General features: G+C 45.7%; 1 protein-coding gene and 1 pseudogene across 16 annotated transcripts in view; one reads left to right on the forward strand and one right to left on the reverse strand.

The window, feature by feature from the left end:
- The window catches only part of ANKRD6 (ankyrin repeat domain 6), a 182,689-nt gene that overhangs the window by 62,428 nt on the left and 96,302 nt on the right, over nt 1-23,959 (reverse strand). The window lies entirely within an intron of this gene.
- On the forward strand, nt 8,432-17,209 carry LOC147366013 (calponin-3-like; annotated as a pseudogene).

Below are 23,959 nucleotides of genomic sequence, written 5' to 3' on the forward strand. Positions count from 1 at the left end.
CGCTCTGCAGATAACAGAGGGCCTCAGAGACCCGATGAAATCCCCTGAATGTAGCCTGGTTTCCAGGCTCACCCTCTGCAGGTAACTACACTGAGTGTGACCACAAAGGGCCCTCTGGACTGTGCTCTGTGGGGTCACCAAGGCCAACATGCCTATTCCCCTGGCCTGGTTGGGTGCCCATGGACCACAGCCCACAGAGACCCTGAGGGCAGGATTATATCCATGGACTTTTCTCCCAGCATTTCCTGCCATTCCATCCTTTTCTCACTGTTCAGAGTGCAAGTTCCTGAGTTCTGGAACAGTTGGAGAGCTGGGAGCAGGCCCAGGCCATCCCCTGGCCAATAACTGCTGCAATAAACAGATGCTACAGTCACTACTGGGGCTTCCCAGGGGGTGCTAGTGGTAAAGAATCTGTTTGCCAATGCAGGAGACATAAGAGGTTCAGGTTCGATCCCTGGGCTGGGACGATCCCCTGGAGGACAGTATGGCAACCCACTCCACTATTCTTGCCTGGAGAATCCCATGGACAGAGAAGCCTGGTGGGCTACAGTCCATGGGGTCACAAAGAGTCAGACACAACTGAAGTGACTTAGCATGCACAGTTACTCTAGGGAGGGGTTCTGCCAACACAAACCACCCACAGGTTTGTGCACTCAGAGCACTGATCTGGGGGTAGTACTAGCGGTAAACTGAAACCCATCTTTCCACCAAATGCCAAATGAACGGGGTTTTAAACACTGACTCCTCCTGGGAGCCCTGGGCCACTATTAGAGCAAACCAAAACCACTGGTGTTATGCCAAAGGTGAAGGTTTTGGGGGCCAAAGGAATGCTTAAGACTCTGTGACCCATTCCTACCAGGACAGCAGAAAGTATGGGCCTCTTTTTGTCTTCAAATGTACTTATTAAAAATACCAACATGGGCTATGGAAAGAAAATACTGTAGCATATGGCCCTACCACACATTCTAATTTTGAAGACCCAGAAGGTACAGACATTCTTTACAGGGGTTTCCAGGCAAACCCCACGCTCCTCTCACTCTCAAAAGAGTAAGGAATTGGCTCTGATTCTCCTTCACCTTGACATCCAGGTGGGGCCATGTCACCAACCACTCCAGGCGGCTGGGAGAACAACAGGACTGTGGGTACTAAAGACAGTATTTTATTATGTGAAATCATTGGTCAAGTGTGACTAGTACAACTTCAGAAAGGTTATTCTTATCCCTGCTCAGCTTGTGCTGTGCTGTGCTAAGTCACTCCAGTCGTGTCCAGCTCTTTACAACCCTATGGACTATAGCCTGCCAGGTTCCTCTGTCCATGGGGATTCTCCAGGCAAGAATACTGGAGTGAGTTGCTATGCTCTCCTCCAGGGGATCTTCCTAATCCAAGGATCGAACCTGAATCTCTCATATCTCCTGCATTGGCAAGCAGGTTCTTTACCACAAGCGCTACCCAGGAAGCCCCTGCTCAGTTTGCAAATGACCAAATTTCCATCATCCATCTGTTGTCCAAAGTGTGGGTAAAGAATAGCAAGGAAAGGGAGTTCCCTTGCAGGACTCTATGCTTTCACTTTCAAGGGCTTGGGTTCAATTCCTGGTCTAGGAACTAAGATCCCACAAGCCACGAAGCAAGGCATCAAAAAAAAAAAAAAAAAAGCATGGAAAAAGGCAGAAGGAACCCTCACAAACCCATGCTGTTCTGCTCACCAGGCTCATCAGAAGTGCAACAAACCTGGAGAAGGAACAAGCAGGAGACCCCTTCCCTCCGCCACGGTCAGAAATCTCTGGGATAAACCTGAAATCTTTGTTGAATGAATAAGCCAATGAAAGAATAAAGTTGAGATGAAAAACAGAAATGGAGTTGGAAAAGCCTTTGGAAATTCCCAGGGTCGCCCTGAAAGACTGAAGCTTGGGCTTTATGTTTCCCAGAATGTCGCCCTGTCTGGGAGTGCTTTTAGTGGCTTTTGTCAACACAGGATACTGTATGCTGTCTCTCTGTATTCAGGTAAAGCGTGCTATCTTCACACCTTACATGGAGCTTCTGCTCTGTCTGCCCCAACCCTGCAGAAGCACTCCAGGACTCAATGGCATGAAAATGCAGAAAATTAGCCCTGGCTTCCTAAATGCTCTTGCTTCCACAACCACATTCTTCTTCATTGACTCACTTGTTATTTCTGTGCACACGACCTACAAGGCCACCCCCACCTTCCCAAACCTTTCCTGTGACGACCATTCATGAGTCTCGAGTACAATTCCCAGTTCATACAAATATTATCATCATGGCTACAATTTCCCCACTTCACTCCGCAGCTAATAACTCCTGTGGATAAATATCTCCTTGCAGGCCATCAGCTGAGGTTACGAGCTGCGGACCAGCAGTGCTGTCCGGTCTCCCCAGCAACGGAAGCACGGGTCAGCGGGCCTGTCTGTGCTAACAGTCACCCCCTCCCTCTCTTCTGTCCCATGCAATAAATTCTGCCTCGCAGACACTGAGACAAAAGCTGAGGTACACTGATTGCCATGGTTGCAAGCTACTGAGATAGCCCGTGATTACGTTTGGTAAACAGCGCTTTACAAATCCAGCACACATTATTATTCCTTTTTTTTTTTTTAAATAGGGAGAGACACTACATTTCTGAGAAAATGTTGGCCAAGTAGAAATGTCATTTATTACAAGAAAAAAAATTTCAATGGCATCTACTTAAGAATGAAATGCCCCACCCCAATCCACCCCCTCCACCACAGCCAATGCACAGCCTGCCTAAGGCTGAGGGTGCCTCTAGGACAGGTCTCTCGTGGGATTTTGCATCCCCCCACCACCACCACCAGAGGGGCACAGAAAACTGCCTGCAAAAGCAGGAACAGAATTCCAGATTCCTGGTTTCTACTGTGCTGTTAGCATAGTCCCTGTATCCCATAGGGATGCACCCACATACCTTGGGGATCTCAAGTTCATACTCAATTTAAATCCAGTAATCGCCTCACTGAAAGGACCTCCAGCATTCAGCTGCATTTTCACTGACACACAGCAGAGCGGGGCGGAGGGAGGGATCAAAGTGGCTTCCTTTGCGACTTCCACCCTGGGCTCATTTTCCTCTCCACCTCTCTCATGGTCATTGCCCAACATCTTCGGCATCCCGACCTCTCTTCCAGAACAATGATCCCCATGCTTCTGCAGTGAGGGGATACTCTCCTTTCCTCTGATACCTCTGAACTGACAAATCAGACCAGGCGGAAGGGACTGGGCTGGCAAGAGGGGTAAGGAGGATGTTGGACCCCCAGTAGTGAGTAGGAAGGGCAGAGGAATAGAGAGGGATGGTGAGCAGTCTGCAATCAAAGAGTTACTGCCAACCTGTTGGGTACCCAGGCTGCAGAGCCCCATTCCCTCATTAAATGTGAGCTTTCGCTCCCAGCTATTATCCAAGACACTTCCCATTGCTGGCATGAGGAATTTCTGCCCCAAGTCTATCAATCACATCCCTCTTTGTCACTTTCACAGCGTTTTTCACAGGAGAAAAACCTTAAATGCAAACAAGCCGCCAGTTCTTTAAGCAGAAAGGAAATAAATGCATGATCATAAATATGCAATAAGCATCATGAATTGAGAAAGGAATTTAGCTCCCTAAGATTCTCTCCTTCCTCCCGGCCCACTGCCCCATTTTCTATTGCTTTCCAATTCGTCACTGCTTTTGTCTCTCATCAAATGCCAGGGGGCCACACGGCTGCTTGGTCTGTGATGTGATCCGTTTTCTTTTTATAGCAAAAGGTCTATGGGGTTTTCTTGAAGATTTATAACAAGGTCCCCTGGTACCGATATCTCAAAGCCACTGCATTCAGTCTCCTAACAAGGCAAAAAATATTTTAGAAGAAATCTGCACACAAAAGTCCCAGCCAGGCATTACGCACAGCCCACCCAGAGATGGTCCACAGGCACTCTGGTTAGGGAGCACCATCAGTTAAGATAACTCTCTGTGCTTCTACTGGTCCAAACCCTGTGTTGAGGAGAGATTGTACTCACATCTGGGGGTCTGTCCTCCCCGTTCTGCATCGTGATCTGTTGCTGGAAAAATCACGGTCAGTTCTTTCTTGGAGATCATTAGCTTCCTAGCACTGTCACGCCCAAGGGTCCGCAGTGATTTACGTTACAATGCTCGCTGCCTTTTCCCCTTGAGCTTCCTCAGCCAACACCGGCCAGATCACATGGAAAAGCATACTAGGACATCCATCCAGCAAGCAATGTTTTGTGGCTTCCTAGTCTGCCCGGCACAGCTTCTCAAAGTCCTGGGTCTTCAGATTTTGTTGGACTGCTCCCTCCTGCCGGCAGAGGACCTGTAACACTGCTCTGATCAGAGTCAGGGAATAATTCACAGATGGGTGGAATGCTTGTCAATGATGTTCAGACGACAGAGAAACGAAATCTGCATTCTTTCAGCAGTAAAACAGAGATGAATGCACAGGTTGTAAAGGAGGGGGGATACGAGAAGAGTTGAAATCTGTAAGGAACTGTCTTTAGGACAGCAATTAGGGAGATGTTCGCTTTGTGGGAACAGCAGAGACCCAGAGACTCTCCCAACCCAGCCCTTTAGGCAGAGGGTTCCAACACAGGGACCGCAGCAGCACAGGAGACTAGGGGCTGGTTGAGAAACTGTTCCTAGTGTTTGTGAACTGATAGTTTGTCTCAGAAATCCTCCTCTGAACAGAGTCTCTGCAAGAAAAGGGGAAGGGAGAAGGCAGGGAGCTCTTTCAAGGGCTGTCAATGGCCCTCTACATCGCAGGTGCATCTTCCAGACCACTTGTTGAAGCAGCAGAAAACCAACTTCCCAACTTGAGTAATCACAGAAAGGAAGAGGGGTTTGAGTTTGACCTGTGCTAATATTACTATTTTTTCCCCTCATTCCTAAAGCCAGAATTGTTGGTCCTGGAGATGGGAAAATGACTATCAACAGGAACCCTCTGAATACCCTTTCTGCCCAAAACCCTGCCCCCATTTCCCCGAGGGCAGCAGCTCCTATGGGCAGGGGGCTGATTCTGCTTTGGCCAGTGTTCGGCTTATACCAAGGGCAGGAAAATAACTAGCAACCGCGGCTGGTGTGCTGCAGCAAGAATGAATTCCCTGGGGAGACCAAATGCCTGTAGAATGACATTCCTATTTTTAATGTAAGACCTTTATACTAGTTTAGCCAAAAGTGATCACTGCTGGGTTACTGCAACCACTACTGGAGGACCAATGAGCTTAGAACACAGATGCATGCGACATGTTCCCTACTTTGAAGAAACCCATCATCTGGCCCCGATCAGCCTTGATCATGGCCCAAAAGGCCAGATGCCAGCTGAGAACCGTACACTGAATGCGACAGAAGTATAAAGCAAGGAGTGGTTCATCTGCTCAGAGGCCCTGGGACATTTCCTTCTGAGAAACCGACTCCAGAGTCAGGGACCCTCAACACAGCACTGTTGACGAGGACAGGACAACACTGGTTGCTCACGAGCCTGGTGTTCACACGTGCTGTCTGCAAAAGGCAGGGACAGACAGGCAAGTTTTGAGCAAGCCCATCACGGCTAAGGAACAGGTATGGTGATTTCCTGAGAATATCTCACGTACAGTAACTACTCTCTTCTGAATCTAACATTTACTGGATTTTTCAAATAATCACCTCCGCAGGAGACATAGAGAGGTTGTTGCAGTGAAAGTTGAGTGACATCTGGATACTATTCAGGAAACTTATGACATACCCCACCATCAAGAAAAGCTGCTGGCAAATGTCAAAATACTACCGGCGGTACAAGGATACACCACTGAATAAAGATGGGACTGATAGGAGGCTTGTGATGTAGAAACCTCTCCTTTTTACATAGGGCAACGATAATTACTTTTTGGTTGTCTGGTACTGCTAGATCACCAGAGCTGCCAAGTTGGGGCTGGGTACTAACATCACATAGCAAATGCCCCACAATCCAGATGCAGTGCCATCCACTTGCGAGCCTTCTGCTGCTCCGTCTCCCCTGCGACAAGATGATCACTCACTGATCTGTTCTCCTACAGTTTTCTGTAAGCCCTGCTATGGGCTGACTTGTGTCATCCCCAAATTCATGTACTGAAGCCCTTAGTGTGACTGTATTTAGAAATTAAGGTAAAACAGGACTTCCGAGCTGGCTCAGTGCTAAAGAATCCTCCTGCCAATGCAGGAGACACAGGAGACATGAGTTCTATCCCTGGGTCAGGAAAGATTCCCCTGGAGGAGGAAATGGTAACCCACTCCAGCTTTCTTGCCTTGAAAATCCCATGAGCAGAGGAGCCTGGTGGACTACAGTCCATGGGGTCACAAAGAGTCAGAAATGACTTACAGACTGAACACAAGCATAAGCAAGGTAAAATGAGGTTCTAAGGGTAGGGCCCTGATCTGATAGGATGAGTGTCCTTCTAAGGAGAGACACCAAAGAGTCTCCATGTTCACTCTCTCCCCTGCCTCTCTCATACCTCTCTTTCATACCTGCACCCCTTCCTCCAAGCCATGCTCATAGGAAACGCCATGGAAGGACAGCAAAAAAAGCAGTCATCTGCAAGCCAGGAAGATCCTTATCAGAACCAAACTCTGCTGGACTTTGATCAGGGGCTTCCAGCCTTCAGAACTACCAAGAAATAAATTCTTGCCAGGGAAGCCACCCAGTCTACAGTCCCTTGTAATGGTGGCCCTAGTGACTAAGACCTGAGCTCACCTCACTCTGTCATTCGCTGGCGTGCGCTCAAGGTTGGTCTTCCTGGTTACACTGAACTCCTTGAAGGCAGAAACCCTATTTTGTTTATCTTGTTTCTCCAGTGCCTACACAGTTCCCAGAACATAGTTAGCCTTTAATGTCTGTTCAATAGATGTTAGAAAAGCTAATAATCAATTGCTTTTTCTAAGCATTAATTGGTCTTCAGGAGTCTGTGCATCCCACAAGAAATAGAGGAGGTGCCAACTAAGTCAACTAGTATTTTGGTTTTTGGGGGGTTGACTTTTTCCTTTTTCCTTTCCCCAAAGATTAAGCAGGGTATGGCTGCAAAACCTCCAAGAGATAACAACTGGGGGGTGGATTCCTTCTTCCCTCTCTCTTCCTCCTCAAAATAGAGGACAGCAGCTCCTGGGACCCTAGGAATTACCAATCTCAAGTGACAGGTGTGTCAGCACTGGACGGCACCATAGCCACCCCCAGAATTTTCTTCTCACTGTCCTCAACCTCTGTTGGGTAAAACCCACAAATGCTAAAGGTAACCCTATACAACAAATACCAAATGACAATAAAACCAACCTCAGAGAGTAGTCCAGCTGTCATATATCCATATGACAGCTCTTACCCACTCCAACTTGCTTTGATCTGGCTTCTTTCTACCCCTCGTTTTCTTGCTAAACCATCCCCGATGCTGTGGTTGTTGATTCTGTGGTGTATGAAGCATTCATTGAAGAGATAGTCACAAAGAACTACGGGAACTCAGCAAGAGCTTTCCTTCTTGGTGTGCTGGGGTGAAAGGAGGTCAGGAATGTTCTTACAGAGAAGGTCATAGTTGAGCTGGGTCTTGGAGGACTAGAGGATTTTGTTAGGGAGAGAAGTGGGCGAGGGCATGAGCAGAGGAAACAGCCAAGAACGAAGGCAGAGTCGTCCGAAAGTGTAGCAAAGAGGAGCAAAGAGACTTGCTTCAGGACTTCCCCAGTGGTCCAGTGGCTAAGACTCCACGCTCCCAATGCAGGGGGCCTGGGTTCAATCCCTGGTCAAGGAACTAAATCACACATGCTGCAAACATCAAAGACTGGAGGCCCCACCTGCTGCAACTAAGACCTGGTGCAGCCAAAATAAAAATAAAAATATATATACATAAAAAGAGAAATGCTGCAGCTGGAGCTTATAACACATAGGCAAAGACCACAGATGACACTGCAAAGTCAGGCTGTGGAAAAATTTTCACATCATGCCAAAGACAGTGGACTATAACTTGCATGTGTGATAGGAACCCTAGATGTTGGTAAGAAGAGAGACTGGTCAGATTTGTACACAGCTTGGAACTCAAACACACAAGATTGGATTAGTCATAATTACGGGTTCATGCTACACTTTCAAGTATGTATACAGCCTTCTCTTCTTTCCTTTGCTTTTTTTTAATTCCTTTTGCACTTCTTTCTTTCAATTTTACTTAATACACTTTACTTTTTAGAGCAGTTTTAGGTTTAGAGAAAAACTGAACAGAGAGTATAAAGAGGTTCCTTATAGCTCTTAACCCACACTCTGGCCCTCGAACTCACCATAGTGCCCCCTATTATTAACATCTTGTATTAGTGTGGTACTGTTATAACTGATGAGTCAATATTGACTCATTAACTAAAGCCCATGTTTGTATAGCGTTCACTCTGTGCTGTACAGGTCCTTGGGTCTGCACAAATGTATAATAACATATACCCACCATGACGGTATCACACATAAGAGCTTCACTGGATTAGTGCTCCACCATTCATCCCTCCCTCCCCCACAGCCCTTGACAGCCACTGATCCTTCTACTGTCTCTAAAGTGTTGTTTTTTCCAGAATGTCATAGAGTTGGAATCATACAATATGTCACCTTTCCAGGCTGGCTCTTTTCACTTAGTAATGTGCATTGAAGGTTCCTCCCTGTCTTTTCATGGCTTGATAACTCTTTAAGTGCTGAATAATATTCGATAGTATGGATGTACCAGAGTTTAACTATTCACCTACTACAAGACATCTTGGTTGCTTTCAAGTTTTCACAATGATGGATAAAGCTGCTATAAACATCCAAGGATAAATAAGCCACAGGGATGTAATATACAGGATAAGGAATACTATCGATAATATTGTAATAGTTTTGTATGGGGATAGATGGTTACTAGATTTATTGTGCTGATCATTTCATAAGGTATGTAAAAGTCAAATCACTGTGTAGTTCACCTAAAACTAACACAATACTGATACATATGTCAGCTATATTTCAATTTAAAAACTCTACATGCATATTTTTGTGTGTACATAAGTCTTCATCTCATTTGGGTAAATACCAAGGAATACAATTGCTGAATCATACGGAAGGACAGTGTGTAGTTTTTTAAGAAGCTGATGTGCTGCATGCTAAGTTGCTTTAGTCATGTCCGACTCTGGGTGACCCTATGGACTGGAGCCCTCCAGGCTCCTCTGTCCATGCGATTCTCCAGGCAAAAATACGTGCCTTCCTCCAAGGGATCTTCTCAACCCAGAGACTGAACCTGTGTCTCTAAAGTCTCCCGTATTGGCAGGCGGGTTCTTTACCACTAGTGCCACCTGGGAAGCCCAGAAACTGCTGTAGTGCCTTCCAAAGTGGCTGCAATAATCTGCATTGTAACAGCTGATTTTACATTGACTAGCTGCCAAGCACAAGGGTAACCTTCAGTTCTCACGTTACACGATTTCTCTGTTGCATTAGACACTGCTACCACCTCTCCTTCATCACACTTCCTCCTCCTCTGGCTTCCGTGGCCCGCTCTCCCCTCATGCTCCATGGACTATTTCTTCATCCAAGGGCTCTTCTTTCACTGGTCCCATAAGTGTTGCAGGTCCTGAGATTCTATCCCGTATTATCTTCTCTGCTCATTTTCCTCTCTAGAAGATCTCAGTACCGACATATCCCCCACACCTGCTGCCCACACGCTCCTCTGCTGCCTAGAAACGGATTGCTCCAAATCTTCTTTAGCCTCAATCACTCTCTAAAGCTCCCTTTTTTTAAAACACCCAACCATTTACCAAACACCCAGACATCTTACTCAGATGTTCCCCATCAACATGCTAACAGCCAAATCACCATTCTTCTGTCCAAACCCATTCCTTTCCCTGCGTCCCCTTTTTGGTGAGGGGCCCCGTTTTCCATCTGTCTGCCTGTTTCCCTCATCTGGAACCACCCTCCCTTTCCTCTTAATTCTTCTTTCCCCATCCCGACATACAACAATTTACCAAATCCTCCTGGTTTGAGACAGTAAGACAGAGATTTAAAATGCAAATTCTGGGGACTTCTCTGGTGGTCCAGTAGTTAAGAATCCACTTTGCAATACAGTGGAGGTGGGTTAGATCCCTGGTCAGGGAACTAAGATCCCACATGCTGCAGCAGCTAAGCCCAGGTACTGCATGCTGCAACATAAACCTGATGCAGCCATAAATAAACAAACAAAATTTTTAAAAAAAATAAAATGCAAGCTTTGAAGTCGGATTTCCTGGGCTCAAATCCCAGTTTTGCACTTAAAATGGGCAAATTACCTACTTGATTCTAAGCCCACTTCCTTGTGTATAAAACAGAGAGAATAATAATCCCTAACTGATTGGGCTGTTGCAAAGGTTGAATGAGATAATACATAGGCTATCCCATAGGCTGGCACGTACAAAGTGCTCAGTAAATATTAAGCATGGCTGTATGGTTATTGCTTAACTGTTCTTGACTTGTTCTTTCTTCTCTAGCTGCACTGCCCTGGCCTTCACTCAGGCGGTTATCATTTCTCACCTGAACTGTCACAGTGGTCTCCAGCTGGATGCTGAAGGTATTTTCTGAAATTCTTCTAAACTGAGAAGTTGGGATGAAAGAGGTGATGTAAGTTTTTGCTTGCCTAATAGAATCTGCCTCTGTAGATGAGTTTTTGCCTAGGAACTGGTTAGAAGCCAAAGCCAGACTAATGTTCAGGATTCACAGAGTGAATATATATTGGCCTGAAATGTATCTTGGATAAAAGATGACTTTGTTGAGATCAGCCCAACCTGACCAGAGAGTTGGTAGGATTACTTAAGCTTGACTCTCAGGAAAGACAGCCACTGAGCCAACAGTGGTTAAATTCTCTCTCCTCTTAGAGACCACTGAGCCAACTTCAGGTAAGTTCCCCTTTCTCATGTATTAGTTTTAGAAGAAAAGGAGTCATGAGAAACTCAGCCTTCTCCTCCAGTTGTTTCAAGATGGCAAAGTCGGAGTACAGACAGCTAAGCTGCAATGCGGGAGGAGCCATGGACACCGTGCCTATCTGCCTAGCAGGGGTCTGCTGGGTGGTGGGGTCTGCTGAGTGGTGGGGTCTGCTGAGTGGTGGGGTCTGCTAGGTGGGGGTCTGCTGGGTGGTGGGGTCTGCTGAGTGGTGGGGTTTGCTGGGCAGGGGTCTTCTGGGTGGTGGGGGTTTGCTGAGTGGTGGGGTCTGCTGAGTGGTGGGGGTTGCTGGCTGGTGGGGGTTTGCTGGGTGATGGGGGTTGCTGGGTGGTGGGGTCTGCTGGGTGGTGGGGGTCTGCTGGGTGGTGGGGGTCTGCTAGGTATTGGGGGTCTGCTGGGTGGTGGGGTCTGCTGGGTGGTGGGGACGGGGTCTGCTGGGTGGTGGGGATCTGCTGGGTGGTTAGGGTCTGGGCCTTTGGTGCCAATTATTTTGCCTTGTCTGCGGACCTCTCCTCTCAACAAAGATAGTTTCATGTAAACAAACCATCCAGGGGGCTTGGAGTTTGTAGGGCTAAAGTTTGCAGGTGGAAGCTGTTCTGCCATGTTGGTCTCCCTGCCTCAATTCCCTCCCCTGACTCAGTGTATGTGATCACTGGTGTCAGAATGTTCTTTGCACAGCACAATGTGATCGTGTTTTTCCTCTGCTACAATCCTCAGTGACTCACAGTCCCCCAGCACCAAGTTCAGGGATACACAAACCCATGCGTAGTCTGGTCTCAGCCCGTCTGCACCACCTCTTCTTCTGACCCATCCACCCACCCATCCTGTACCCTCGCTTGGCCCACAAGGGTGCTCAGGTCACCTTGAAAGCACCACCCTGTTCTTTTTGCTTAGAATGACCTTTAGATCTTTCCCAAACTCCTCCTTATCCTTCAAACCTGATTCTAGGTGTCCTTCTCAGAAGATTTTGCCTTGATTTCAGACTTCAGGCTTTCAGAACGTGGGAGAATAAATTCTGTTGTCGGAAGCCAGTTAGTTTGTGGTGATTTGTTACAGTGGCCGTAGGAAATAAGTACAAATGCCTTATACATAATGGATGCTTAGTAACTCTTTACCAATGGCCTGTCTGGGTCAATCAACATCACAGGCTGTGATTCTTTTTTTAAAGTCACTCACACACATCCATACCTTCTTGGCCAAAAGCCAGGACTCCATTATGTCACTTCAACATGTATAAATGATACTGTAGCCAAGGGGTCCCTCACTGCTGTGTGAGGGACAATGAGGTTCCAGGGGCTAAGGGTGTTCTACTGATGACATAGTCCTATAAAGCACCCTTCACCCACCCTTTCAGGAAGGAGACACTGGGATGCCAGGAAGCAATGGCTCACCCACGAGGATGGAGAGCCGCCCTCACTGGGGTTGCTCTAGCCAGCAGCCGACTCAGGCTGCATCCTCGCAGCCTCCCTACAGGAGACACAGAGAGAAAGCCACGTCGGGCTGTCAGTTTCCAATTTTGCACACAAAAAAAACAAAACACGAAGCTGCTCCACTAGCTAGGAATGAAGTGTCCAAATGTAACCCGGCAAACACAACCCCAAATAAGGCAAAGGGAAATCTGGGATTAACAGGAGTGTCATCTACTCAGCAGTAAACACCAACTGTGATTTACCACTGTAATGTGTAATTCCAGCGGATTTCTTCTACTGTATTCCTTGGAGGACATAGGCCTTCTCTCAAGACCATGACTCTTTAGGGAGAAACCATTTAAACTCCACCAACCACACGCAGATTGATCTTGTCTATCAATGTCCGCTAAGTGAATCTCCAGAAATGGTTGCTTTTATCTTGGCTAAACCTGATTTTCATTGCAGGGGTCCTGGTGTAGGCAATGACACTGCCAATGAAGTATTTCATTAAAAAAAAAAACAAAAAACATTTATTTGACTGAGCTGGGTATTAGTTGCAGCAGGTGGGATCTAGTTCCCCAACAAAGGATCAAACTCAGGCCTCCTGCATTGGGAGCATGAAGTCTTAGCCACTAGACAGCCAGAGAAGACCCCCACTGAAGAATTTCTGACCATAATGTCCATCTGATCCTAGAAACTCCAGATGCTATGATGCATGGCATCCTCCCCAACCCCATCACCTTTAACCCACACAGCTTTCTCCAATAACTTTTTATCTTTACTTACTTTTTCATTGAAGTATAGTTGATTTACAACGTAGAGTGAGTTTCAGGTGCACAGCGCAGTGATTCAGTTGTACACACACACAAACACAAGATATTGAATATATATATATACACACACAAAAAAAGAAATATTGAGTATAGTTCCCTGTGCTATACAGTAGATCCTTGTTGGTTTTCTTCTTTATATATACTAATGTCCAAAACTCTTCTTAAAAGGTGCAGCTCTCAGCAGCATGTCATGGTTAGATGTGATTTGATGGTAACACTGCCCATCAGCACTAGTCTGGAAAGGCCACTACAGCATACACACCACTGCTGGCAGAAACTCCACACCTGGCCCCCTCACCTCCATTTCCTTCTGATTCCTCCTGGTGGGTGCAGGACTGGGAAGAAGCAGGAGGAGAAGAGGGTCTATTGAAACCCTCCACCCACAGAGCAAACTACATGACTCTGGGAAAGTTATAGAACTTCCTTGGGCTTTAATGTCCTGGACTGAAAGATGGGGGAAAAAATGGTAGCTGCTGACTTCATGGGCTTCCCAGGTGGCTCAGTGGTAAAGAATATGCCTGCCAATGCAAGAGACGCAGGTTGGATCCCTGGACTGAGAAAGTCCCCTGCAGGAGGAAATAGCAACCCACTCTGGTATTCTTGCCTGAAAAATCCCATGGACAGAAGAGCCTGGCAGGCTACAGTTCATGGGGTTGCAAAAGAGTCGACACTACTTAGCAACTAAACAATAGCAACAACTGACTTCAAGGGGCAGCTAGAAGGGCTTGCTGTAGGCACGGATGGCAAGCACTTAGCACAGTACTTACACAGAGTAAGCACTCAGGCAGCTGTGCTTGTGTGCATGTATGAAGTCTACTGGAGGATGAACTTTCTAATTAGATTTGAGTCCTTCCTGCATCTCTTACGCCTTCACCTTTCCTTAGAGTTCCCAGGGGCTGCCCCAGGGAGATCCCATAGCCTTGCTCAGTACACAGCATGATGCAGCATTTGGCTTGGGCACAGAGCTTTGCTGGGAGCAAGCGTCCCTCTCCATAGATGAGGGGAATCAGGACTTTAAGTGGAGCCAGTGCCTGGGAGGCTCTGCAGCTCTCTCCCTGTCCTCGCATCCTCACACACCGATGATCACACACATGCATATGCACAGTCCACGGCTCAAGAAGACACATCCCACCTGGGGACTCTGACCCCCAGGGAGGTGAGGACCACTGAGGAAGAGGTGGGCTACCCAGGAAGGTCCCGCTGGAAGTCAGCTTCCCTCACGCCAACCTCTCCCTCGGCCTGGTTATTTCTGGTTATCTCCCAGCTGAGAATGTCTCTCAAATTGGTGACTGTTCATATTGTTAAGTTTTAGCCACAAATGAACCATGAGCAAGTCTGCTCCACGAAAGTCCCTCACCCATAACTGCAGCCCATGATAAACATACCACATTGTCATCATCATCAGTCATGGTGCATTATTCAAATTTTAAATTGTGTCTCCTCTTTACAAGGAGAAGAGGTTCCTACGGTGAAGGCAGCGGGAACAACAGTGACCTTGACTTGCTTATTATATGCCAAGAACTGGCCACAGAGATATTCATTTCCAAGAGTTTAAAACAATCTTAAAATAGTTACGTCTCGCAGGATTTTCTCATTATTATTGCCAGATTATTTCCATAATGGAACTATATTTAATTAGCCGAGCCTCAGCAGTCTTCAGGAGATGGGTGACCTGAGGAATGACACGCTGTGAGCCCCTCTGTGTCAGGGTCTGAGTGAAGCCTGGGCCCTCCCCCTTCTGACGGTCTCTAAGAGCATGAGACCGGGCTCTCTCTTCAGCAAAGCCTGAGTCTGGCCTCACTACGCTTGGTGGTGGAGCTTTCAGTCTCGGGCTGGGCTCTTCCTTGCTCTGGGGCCTGGAACCCAGTACCTGGAGAGAATCCACAGACGCTCTCCGGAGTAACAGTTCCTGTCCTAACAGCCCTTCTCCAGGGGTTCTCCCAAAACCTGGGTGAGGCTAGTACTGCGCAGTCTCCAATTTCAGGCAGATGGCCTCTTCAATGATCGTTCATATCCAAAGTCAAAACAAGGAGCACGGTGGGGGGAAGGCAATAGAGGGAAAAAGAAGGATAAAAGTGGGGAGGTGGGAGGGAGGAACAAAGGAGCAGGGACAGAGTGAGGAGACAGTGAGCACCCCGTGAGGAGGCAGCCACTGCTGGGGATGTGGGGGCGCTGCCCAGTCCCGCCCACCTCCCACTCCTTCCCAAGCTAGGAGCCATCCACCCGGCCCAGTCTCTGCTCATCAGAATTTGTTGAATGAATGCAGGGATTCCTTCTGATTGGATGTGCTTATCACACTTCCATAGTCTGTATCATGTTTCACAATGTTTTATTTTCTGGTGTTCCACATGGCATTTGGGATTGAACCAGGAATTGAACCTGTGCCCCATACGTTGGAACTGAGGAGTCTTAACCACTGAACCTCTGGGGAGGTCCCTAGAACATTTTATTTTAGAATGAAAACTAGAGGTGGAGGAAACCTGGTAACAATTATGTATATGAATATATCCATATGTAATCATATACACACACCTTACACTTTATGGGCTTTCCAGGTGGCACTAGTGGTAAAGAACCTGTCTGCCAATGCAGGAGATGTAAGAAATGTGAGTTTGATCCTTGGGTAGGGACGATCCCCTAGAGGAGGGCATGGCAACCCACTCCAGTATTCTTGCCTGGAGAATCCCATGGACAGAGGAATCTGAAGAGCTACTATTCATAGGGTCACAAAGAGTTGGACTGGACTGAAATGACTTAGCATGCACGCATGCATATATTACATTCTATATTTTAAAATGTATAATTTACCAAAAAAGTGTACAAATCTTAGGTGTACAGCATGTTGAACTTTCAAAAACAGAGAAGACCTAGTTTGTGTGAGACTCCAGAGCCAACCAGGGGGCTCTGCAGGACCTTGTTCAACTGAGTAGCCAAGGCACAGCCCACATCCTGCCGCCCAAGTCCCAGCGACTCCTTCGCCAGCCAGAGGAGCGAGCTCTGAGCACCTTGCGCTGCAGCCACTCCTCAGGACCAGAAGCAGGGAAGCCGAGAGCGAGAAACCCCCAGACCCGAACTCAGCCTCTTCCTGTCGCCCGAATCATCAAGATCAACAAGCACCGTTGCTATGGGCTCTAGGCCGAGGTCAAGAACAGGACTGCTTCCAGGTGTGATCAACGGGCAGAAGAAGACCTTCGCTATTGGACAGAAGAGGTGGCGGGCACGAGCACTGGCACCAGCTTCCAGCTGGACTTAAAAGATGGCATAATCCTCTGTGAACTCATGAGCAAGCTACAGCCAGACTCAGGGAAGGTCAATGAGTCCTCATTAAACTGGCCTCAGTTGGAGAATACTGCAACTTGATTAAAGCCATCAAACTTACAGCATGAGGCCACATGACATATTTCAAGCAAATGATCTCTCAGAGAATGGAAACACCACCCAGGTTCAGACGATGCTCATGGCCCTAGAAGGTATGACCAAAACAAACGGATTCCATACAACCATTTACATTGGAGCTAAGTACGCAGAAAAACAAGATGTTCTGATGAAGGAAAATTAAAAGCTGGCCAAAGTGTAACCGGTTTGTAGATGGGAGACAACAAATGGGCCAGGCAAGTAGGGAAGACAGCCTGTAAGACGAGGAGGCATCTTTGTGATCCCTAAATGCAAACTGACAAACCTTTGGATCAGACCAAAATTAGTCTGCAAATGGGCACCAACAAAGGAGCCAGGCAGGCAGGAATGTTAGCACTGGGTACCCAAAGGGATATCTAGAAGCTAACATTACAACCCGTGGGCAACTCCACAATTTTTCTACATGTAGGTACCAACAAAGTCGCTTCCCAGAAAGGAATGAGTGTATGGACTTGGGCAGCAAGAGTACGTGCTGCTCCCACAGAACCTGTCATTCACAATGGAAGCCAAGGAACAGGAACCGATGAGTCGGAAATCAGTGACAGCGATTATCAGGCAGAATACCCGGATGAATATTCGTAGTGAGTACTAAGATGACGACCCCAGAGATTACCAATGTGGTGAGCAAGGCACTGATTATTAGATTCACAGAGGAGCTCTGTGTTTAGCCTATTGCTTTTATTCAATGAGAAACAAGCTAGCCTTGAGGAATTTTTATCTTGCCGTCCGAAAACACTATTATGTTCATTGTACCTAACGGAAATATTGCCTTACGTGCATTCCTTTTTCTGCCTCTTCCCTAAATAGTTGCCTTTTAGTATTGTGACAGTTAAATCCTACAGCATAACCAATAACTCGCATATGAAGTGAAAAGGAATAATGTGAAAGGGGAGTACTCCTGTACAGTCAATTCTTTTATTAAACATCTACGCATTTTTACAGTACTCTACTTAAACCGGTATTTTCAAACAATAGGAAGCTTTTTTCTTTACACTTCAGTATCTGGTTTCCACATGGAAGACTAAACTCACGCCTATAGCTAACTGTAGGCTAAGTTGTCTGTGCACACTCAGTCGTGTCTGACTCTGCAACCCCGTGGACTGCAGCCCACCAGGCTCCTCTATCTATGGGATTTTCCAAGCAAGAATACTGGACTGGGTTGCCATTTCCTTCTCCACGGGATGTTCCTGACCCAGGGATTGAATTCAGGTCTCCTGTGTCTCCTGCATTGGTAGGTGGGTTCTTTACCACTGAGCCACTAACAGGTCTTTGCCAACTAAATTTAAGATGTGGGACTTTAGAAATTTACATATCAATGATTCTACAGTATTGTTTACTCATTTTTAAATAAAGTCCTGATCCGTGTGTATGTGTGGGGGGCGGGGGGACAGAACAGACCTGTGTGAATAGCAGCTTAGTCAAGAAAATAAATTAGCAAAGCCTCCCAGAGCCCTACTCATGCTGTTTCTGACCACTAACCACCCCCCACCCCAAGGGTAACCACTGTCCTGAATTTTAATGTGAAGTTTAGTTCTGTCTATTTTTGAACCTCATATTCTGCTCACGTATTCTTTTTTGCCTGGCTTCTTTCACTCTACATTTGTGAGCTTCTTCTACATTGCTGCTTGTAGTTATACTCCTTTCATTCTCACTGACATATATTATATTCCACCATGTGAATGAATATTCCACCGTTCATGTATCCATTCTTCTACTGATGAGCTTTTGCGTAGTTCTGTGTTTTGTGTATTGAAAACAGTGCTGCTATACACATTCTTACACTCATCTCTTCAGGAGACTTCACAAATAGACGTGTTTACCTAGAGTGGAATTGTTGGGTCCTATGTACACAAACGTATGCTCCACTGTAACAGATGATTCTATGCATCTTTCTCACGTTCAATGTACCTTCTTGGTCTATGTGAGTCCCAGAGGCAGGACTGCTGGGCGCTGGGTTTCTATCACCACTGAGAAGCAATCCATGGCGTCAACAAGTCATGCAAAAAGAATAAACCTTTAACCCTAATTCGTTTTTGCTATTTTTTTTTAATAACTAGGTTGAGAAAGAACAATCACTGCCGGAGTACCAGTAACTGCAAAATGGCCAGCAGAGGAGGCTGACCCAACACAGCGCAGCCCTCCTGTTTAGGCCAACAGCAGCCTTGCCCCGTCCACAGAGAAACAAACTACCCACCCACTGCGTGCTTGCATGCCAAGTTGCTTCAGTCGTGTCTTGACTCTTTTACGACCCCATGGACTGTAGCCCACCAGTCTCCTTGATTTTCCCAAGCAAGAGTGTTGGAATGGGTTGCCATGCCCTCCTCCAGGGGATCTTCCCGACCCAGGGATTGAATCCAGGTCTCATGTCTCCTACATTGGTGGGCAGTTTCTTTACCACTAGTGCCACCTGGGAAGCCCATCCATCCACTGGGCCCACAGCAAATGCCCAAATGATGGAAAACAGAGGGCCCTGAGAACGGCATCTCATTTAGCTCATGACTTGTTTTTCTCAAATTAGACTTTAAAAGCACTTGAATGTATTCCAGTGATGGGAGATGAAAGGGAAATGGAAACATAACGATGATTACCATGTAAACCACCTGCTCTCCAGCCACACGCTGAGACTCAGTGTTTCACAAACAACACTGCTTTCCACTGGACAAGGTCAGCAAAATAGTAACAAAGCTCCAAAGGACAAGTCCCCTCAGAGAGCCTGCCTCTCCATATTATGAAGTCTTCTAAACACTGCCTCAGAAACTACTGTATTTTATTTCATATTTTGAGAAGAAGACAAGTTTTCAAGTAAAAGTCCAGTGAAGTCATACAGGGGCCACGTGAGCATTATTCATCACCAAAAGTGGAAACAACTCAAATGTCAATCAGCTGGTGAGTGGACAAACCAAATGTGGTACATAACCATACAATGAAATGCTGTTCAGGCAAAAAAAGGAATGAACCACGGACACCTGATATAACATAGATGGACTTTGAAAACATTAAGCGAAGTAAATGGAAAAAAAAATGTTAGTCATTCAGTTGTGTCCAATTCTCTGCAACTCCATGGTCCGTAGCCCACCAGGCTCCTCTGTCCATGGAATTTTCCAGGCAGGAACTCTGAAGTGGGTAACAATTCCCTTCTTCAGGGCTACTATATATTAAATAGATAAGCAACAAGGATATATTCTATGGCACAAGGAACAGAGCCAGTATTTTACAATAATTATAAATGGAGTACAACCTTTAAAAATGATAAAATCACTATGCTGTACTCCTGTAACAGATAATATTGTACATTAACTACACATCAATTAAAAAATAGCATAACCTTCAGAAAACAAGGTGCTAAAAGTCTGGTACAGTGATGACACACAGAGAATGAACAATAGGGCCTTCTCTGACATAAACTGCAGCAATATCTCTTTGGAGCTGTCTCCTACAGTAATGGAAACAAAAACAAACAAATGAGATCTAATTAAGCTTAAAAGCTTTTGCATAGCAAAAGGAAACCATAAACAAAATGAAAAGACAACTTACAAAATGGGAGAAAATATTTGCAAATGATGCAACTGACAAGGGATTAAGCTCCAAAATATAGAAACAGCTCATATAGCTCAATATGAAAAAAAAACAAACACCCCAATCAAAAATGGGCAGAAGACCTAAATAGATATTTCTCCAAAGAAGAATGCAGATGGCCAAAAGGCACATGACAAGATGGTCAACATGGCTAATTATTAGAGAGATTCAAATCAAAACTACAATGAGGTATCACCTCATACCAGTCAGAACGTATGTGTGTGAATGTTGGGTCGCTCAGTTGGGTCCGACTCTTTGCAACCTCATGGACTGTAGCCCGCCAGGCTCCTCTGTCCATGGGATTCTCCAGGCCAGAATACTGGAGTGGGTTGCCATTCCCTTCTCCAGGGGATCATCCCAACCCAGTGATCGAACCCAGGTCTCTCCTGCATTGCAGGCAGATTCTTTACCATCTGAGCCACCAGGGAAGACCCACCAGTCAGAATGGTCATCATCAAAAAGTCTACAAATAATAAATGGTGGAGAGGGTGTGGAGAAAAGGGAGCCCTTCTACATTGTTGGGGGGAAGGCAAACTGGTGTAGTCAGCATGGAGAACAGTAGACAGGCTCTTCAAGAAACTGAAAATAGAGCTACCATATGATCCTGCAATCCCATTCCTGGCATATATCTGGAGAAAAACATAATTGAAAAAGATATATGTACCCTAATATTCACTGAAGCATTATTCACAATAGCCAAGACATGAAAGTAACCTAAATGTTCATTGATGGATGAATACATAAAGATGTGTGGTACATATATATACAATGGAATATTACTCAGTCATTAAATAAAAAGCCAAAACAATGCCATTTCCAGCGACATGCATGGACCTAGAGATTGTCATACTGAGTGAAGTAGGACAGAAAAAAACAAGTATCTATGATATCATATCACTTAAATGCAGAATCTTTATAAAAAATGATACAAATCAACTTATTTACAAATCAGAAACAGATTCACAGACAGAAAACAAAGTTATGGTTACCAAAAGGGAAAGGTGGGGAGGATAAATTAGGAGTCTGGGATTAACATATACACACTGTGCTGGGCTTAGTCGCTCAATCGTGTCTGACTCTTTGCAACCCCATTGACTGTAGCCCGCCAGGCTCTTTTGTCCATTGGGATTCTCCAGGCAAGAATACTGGAGTGGGTTGCCATGCCCTCCTCCAGGGGATCTTTCTGACCCAGGGATCGAATCCAGGTTGCCCGCATTGCAGGTGGATTCTTTACCAGCTGAGCTACCAAGGAAGCCCCAACATTTACACACTACTGTATACGAAATAGATAATCAATAAGAATCTACTGATAGCACACAGCAGAGAAGGCAATGGCACCCCACTCTAGTACTCTTGCCTGGAAAATCCCATGGACAGAGGAGCCTGGTAGGCTGCAGTCCATGGGGTCGCTAAGAGTCGGACACGACTGAAGTGACTTAGCAGCAGCAGCAGCAGATAGCACACAGAACTATACTCAATATTTTGTAATAACCTATAAAGGGGAAAAAAATCTGAAAAAGAGTATGTGTGTATTTGTATATAACTGAATTTGCTGTATACCTGAAAATAACACAACACTGTATACCAACCATACGTCAATAAACACATAAGTAAAAGAAAAAAGAAAATGCCTAGTAAACTAGTGTTGATGATAAAGTGACAGAAATAGCAGACACTAGCTCTTCACAAACATACTTTCGACATCCCTGGGATATACTCTTCAGCGACATCTCTCAGACCCTTTTATCCACTAAAGGGTACAATTTTCTCTATATTACATAAGGAGTTAAACTGGTGAGGCTGCTATTCAGTCAAAGGGGGAAAACCTCCCATAAAGGAAGAAATGTCAATGAGCAGAGAACCAGGGTGGGAAGAGCTCTCTCCAAGGTCCGTGAGGATGAGCTGTCTATCCAGGAGCTACAGCTGGGAGTGCTTGTTGGCTGAGGATCAGCTGGACAAACTGCCCCCTCTTCCTTCCATTCCCCCAAGAAAGCATGCTGAATGCCTTCCCACCCTCCCCCTTCTTCCTCAAGTTAAAGCAAGGATGTTACCACCAGGGCTGTGGACCCAAGAAAAAGCAGATCCCATCACCATACCTCTCAAACTGCTGAGCAAGCTGCTCCTATCGGAGGTGGCAGAAGCTAGTGTAATAATGATGGTTTCTACTGTCCAACAGCCAACTCTTGCCAGATCAACCACTGTCCCCTACGCCTGCCTCACCTTGTTACTGAAACACATTCTATGTAATCCCCCAAACAACAAGTTGTAATAGGATCTTTTTAAATTATCATTCTCAACAATGCCAGTAGTACTCCATAAATCAGAAGTTTTCTTAACAGCAATATTCCAGGATGGTAGTTTCAAATTTATCCTGTAATTACCAAGGGCTGCAAAGACTGCCTACAGCAGGACCCTTCTCCATGGTCCTGGGGCCATCTTGGTGAATGCCAGTTACAGTGAGAAGATCCTATGGAACAAGAGCTTCCCTCTATTGTCTTTTTTTCTCTTATTTTTTTCCCCTAAATGTAGCTTATTGCAATTTTTAAAAATCATCACATTGCTTTCAACTTTTAAAAAAATGATGTTTTAGAACATCTTTGGTTTGTTGTACTGTTCCTTTTTCAGAAATTATCTACATATGTATAAAAAATTCTGACTGGTATATTCTAAAATTTCAGGGTTTTGTTGGGTATCAACAGAGCTGTTAAAAATCAGCTGGTTGCAAGTCTACTCCAATAAAAAAATCAGCTGGTTAACATTTTAGAGCCAGATAAATTTAGATCCATCCCTTACTGGTTATTTTACTGTAGAGAAGTTACTTCTCTGAGTATCAGCTACTTCTGTAAACAGGATATATTATCAACTTGATAAAATTTTTGAAAATTAAATAAGATCATGTATAAAAACACTATTTTAGAGAAATGAGATAAGGCATATATCTATCATGCATGAGGGCAACCCACTCCAATATTTTTGCCTAGGAAATCCTATGGACAGAGGAGCCTCGTGGGCTACAGTCCATAGGGTCTTGAAAGAGTTGGACACAACTTAGGACTCAACAACGATAATCTAGAATGCATACAGATGCCAGCTTTCAATAACCACTATTATTATTGCAGCTATATGACTAAACAACCATGTGTGACTCTATTTCAATACTGCTTTCTTCAAGACTTAATCCATCTTTGGGGGTTGGAGACACTTGAAGATACCTGACCTTCTGTGACTGCTGTGAATGTATCTGTCACACAGGAAGTTCTGGGTTTAAATGAAGTATTTCTCTGACCTCACCTTGTCAATAAAGTCCTGTGGAAAATGCTTGTTCTGGACACATTTTGTGCACTACTTCACAATTCTCTCACCTCTGCCTTATTAGCTACAACCAGAACTACCGACCAGGAGAATTACATAGTACCCAGCTGGGATGGAGTTTCTCTGGCACCCAAGGGTGGGACTCCTAGAGGTGTGGGGAGTTTACCCGTATGGAGTGGCCCTGAGATTTGCCACAGGGACACTAGTGCACAAGCCCCACAATCCTGAACTCCCAAATGCCCTTGAACTTTCTGACCAGCAAAGCAGCTCCTTCTTTGGGGAAGAGAGCTGCCCCTTCTTGCCTGGAGACCTGCAAAGAGCTCACCTGAGTCAGCTGCCTCATAAGGTGATGCTCCCCTTCCTCAAAATCCTTCCACCCCTGCTGATAATTAGGGCCAGGTCTCAGCACAGCCTGCAGGGAAATTTCCTAGAGACAGTCCCTGCTCCTGCAGGAAACAGCTTTGTACTAAAGGACTCTCAGGTTCCACTGTTATGTACAGATGGG

This window comes from Bos grunniens, chromosome 9, assembly GCF_055505025.1.
Source record: "Bos grunniens cultivar Pamir isolate PY7600 chromosome 9, Bosgru_T2T1.0, whole genome shotgun sequence".
NCBI classification, from domain to species: Eukaryota; Metazoa; Chordata; class Mammalia; order Artiodactyla; family Bovidae; genus Bos; species Bos grunniens.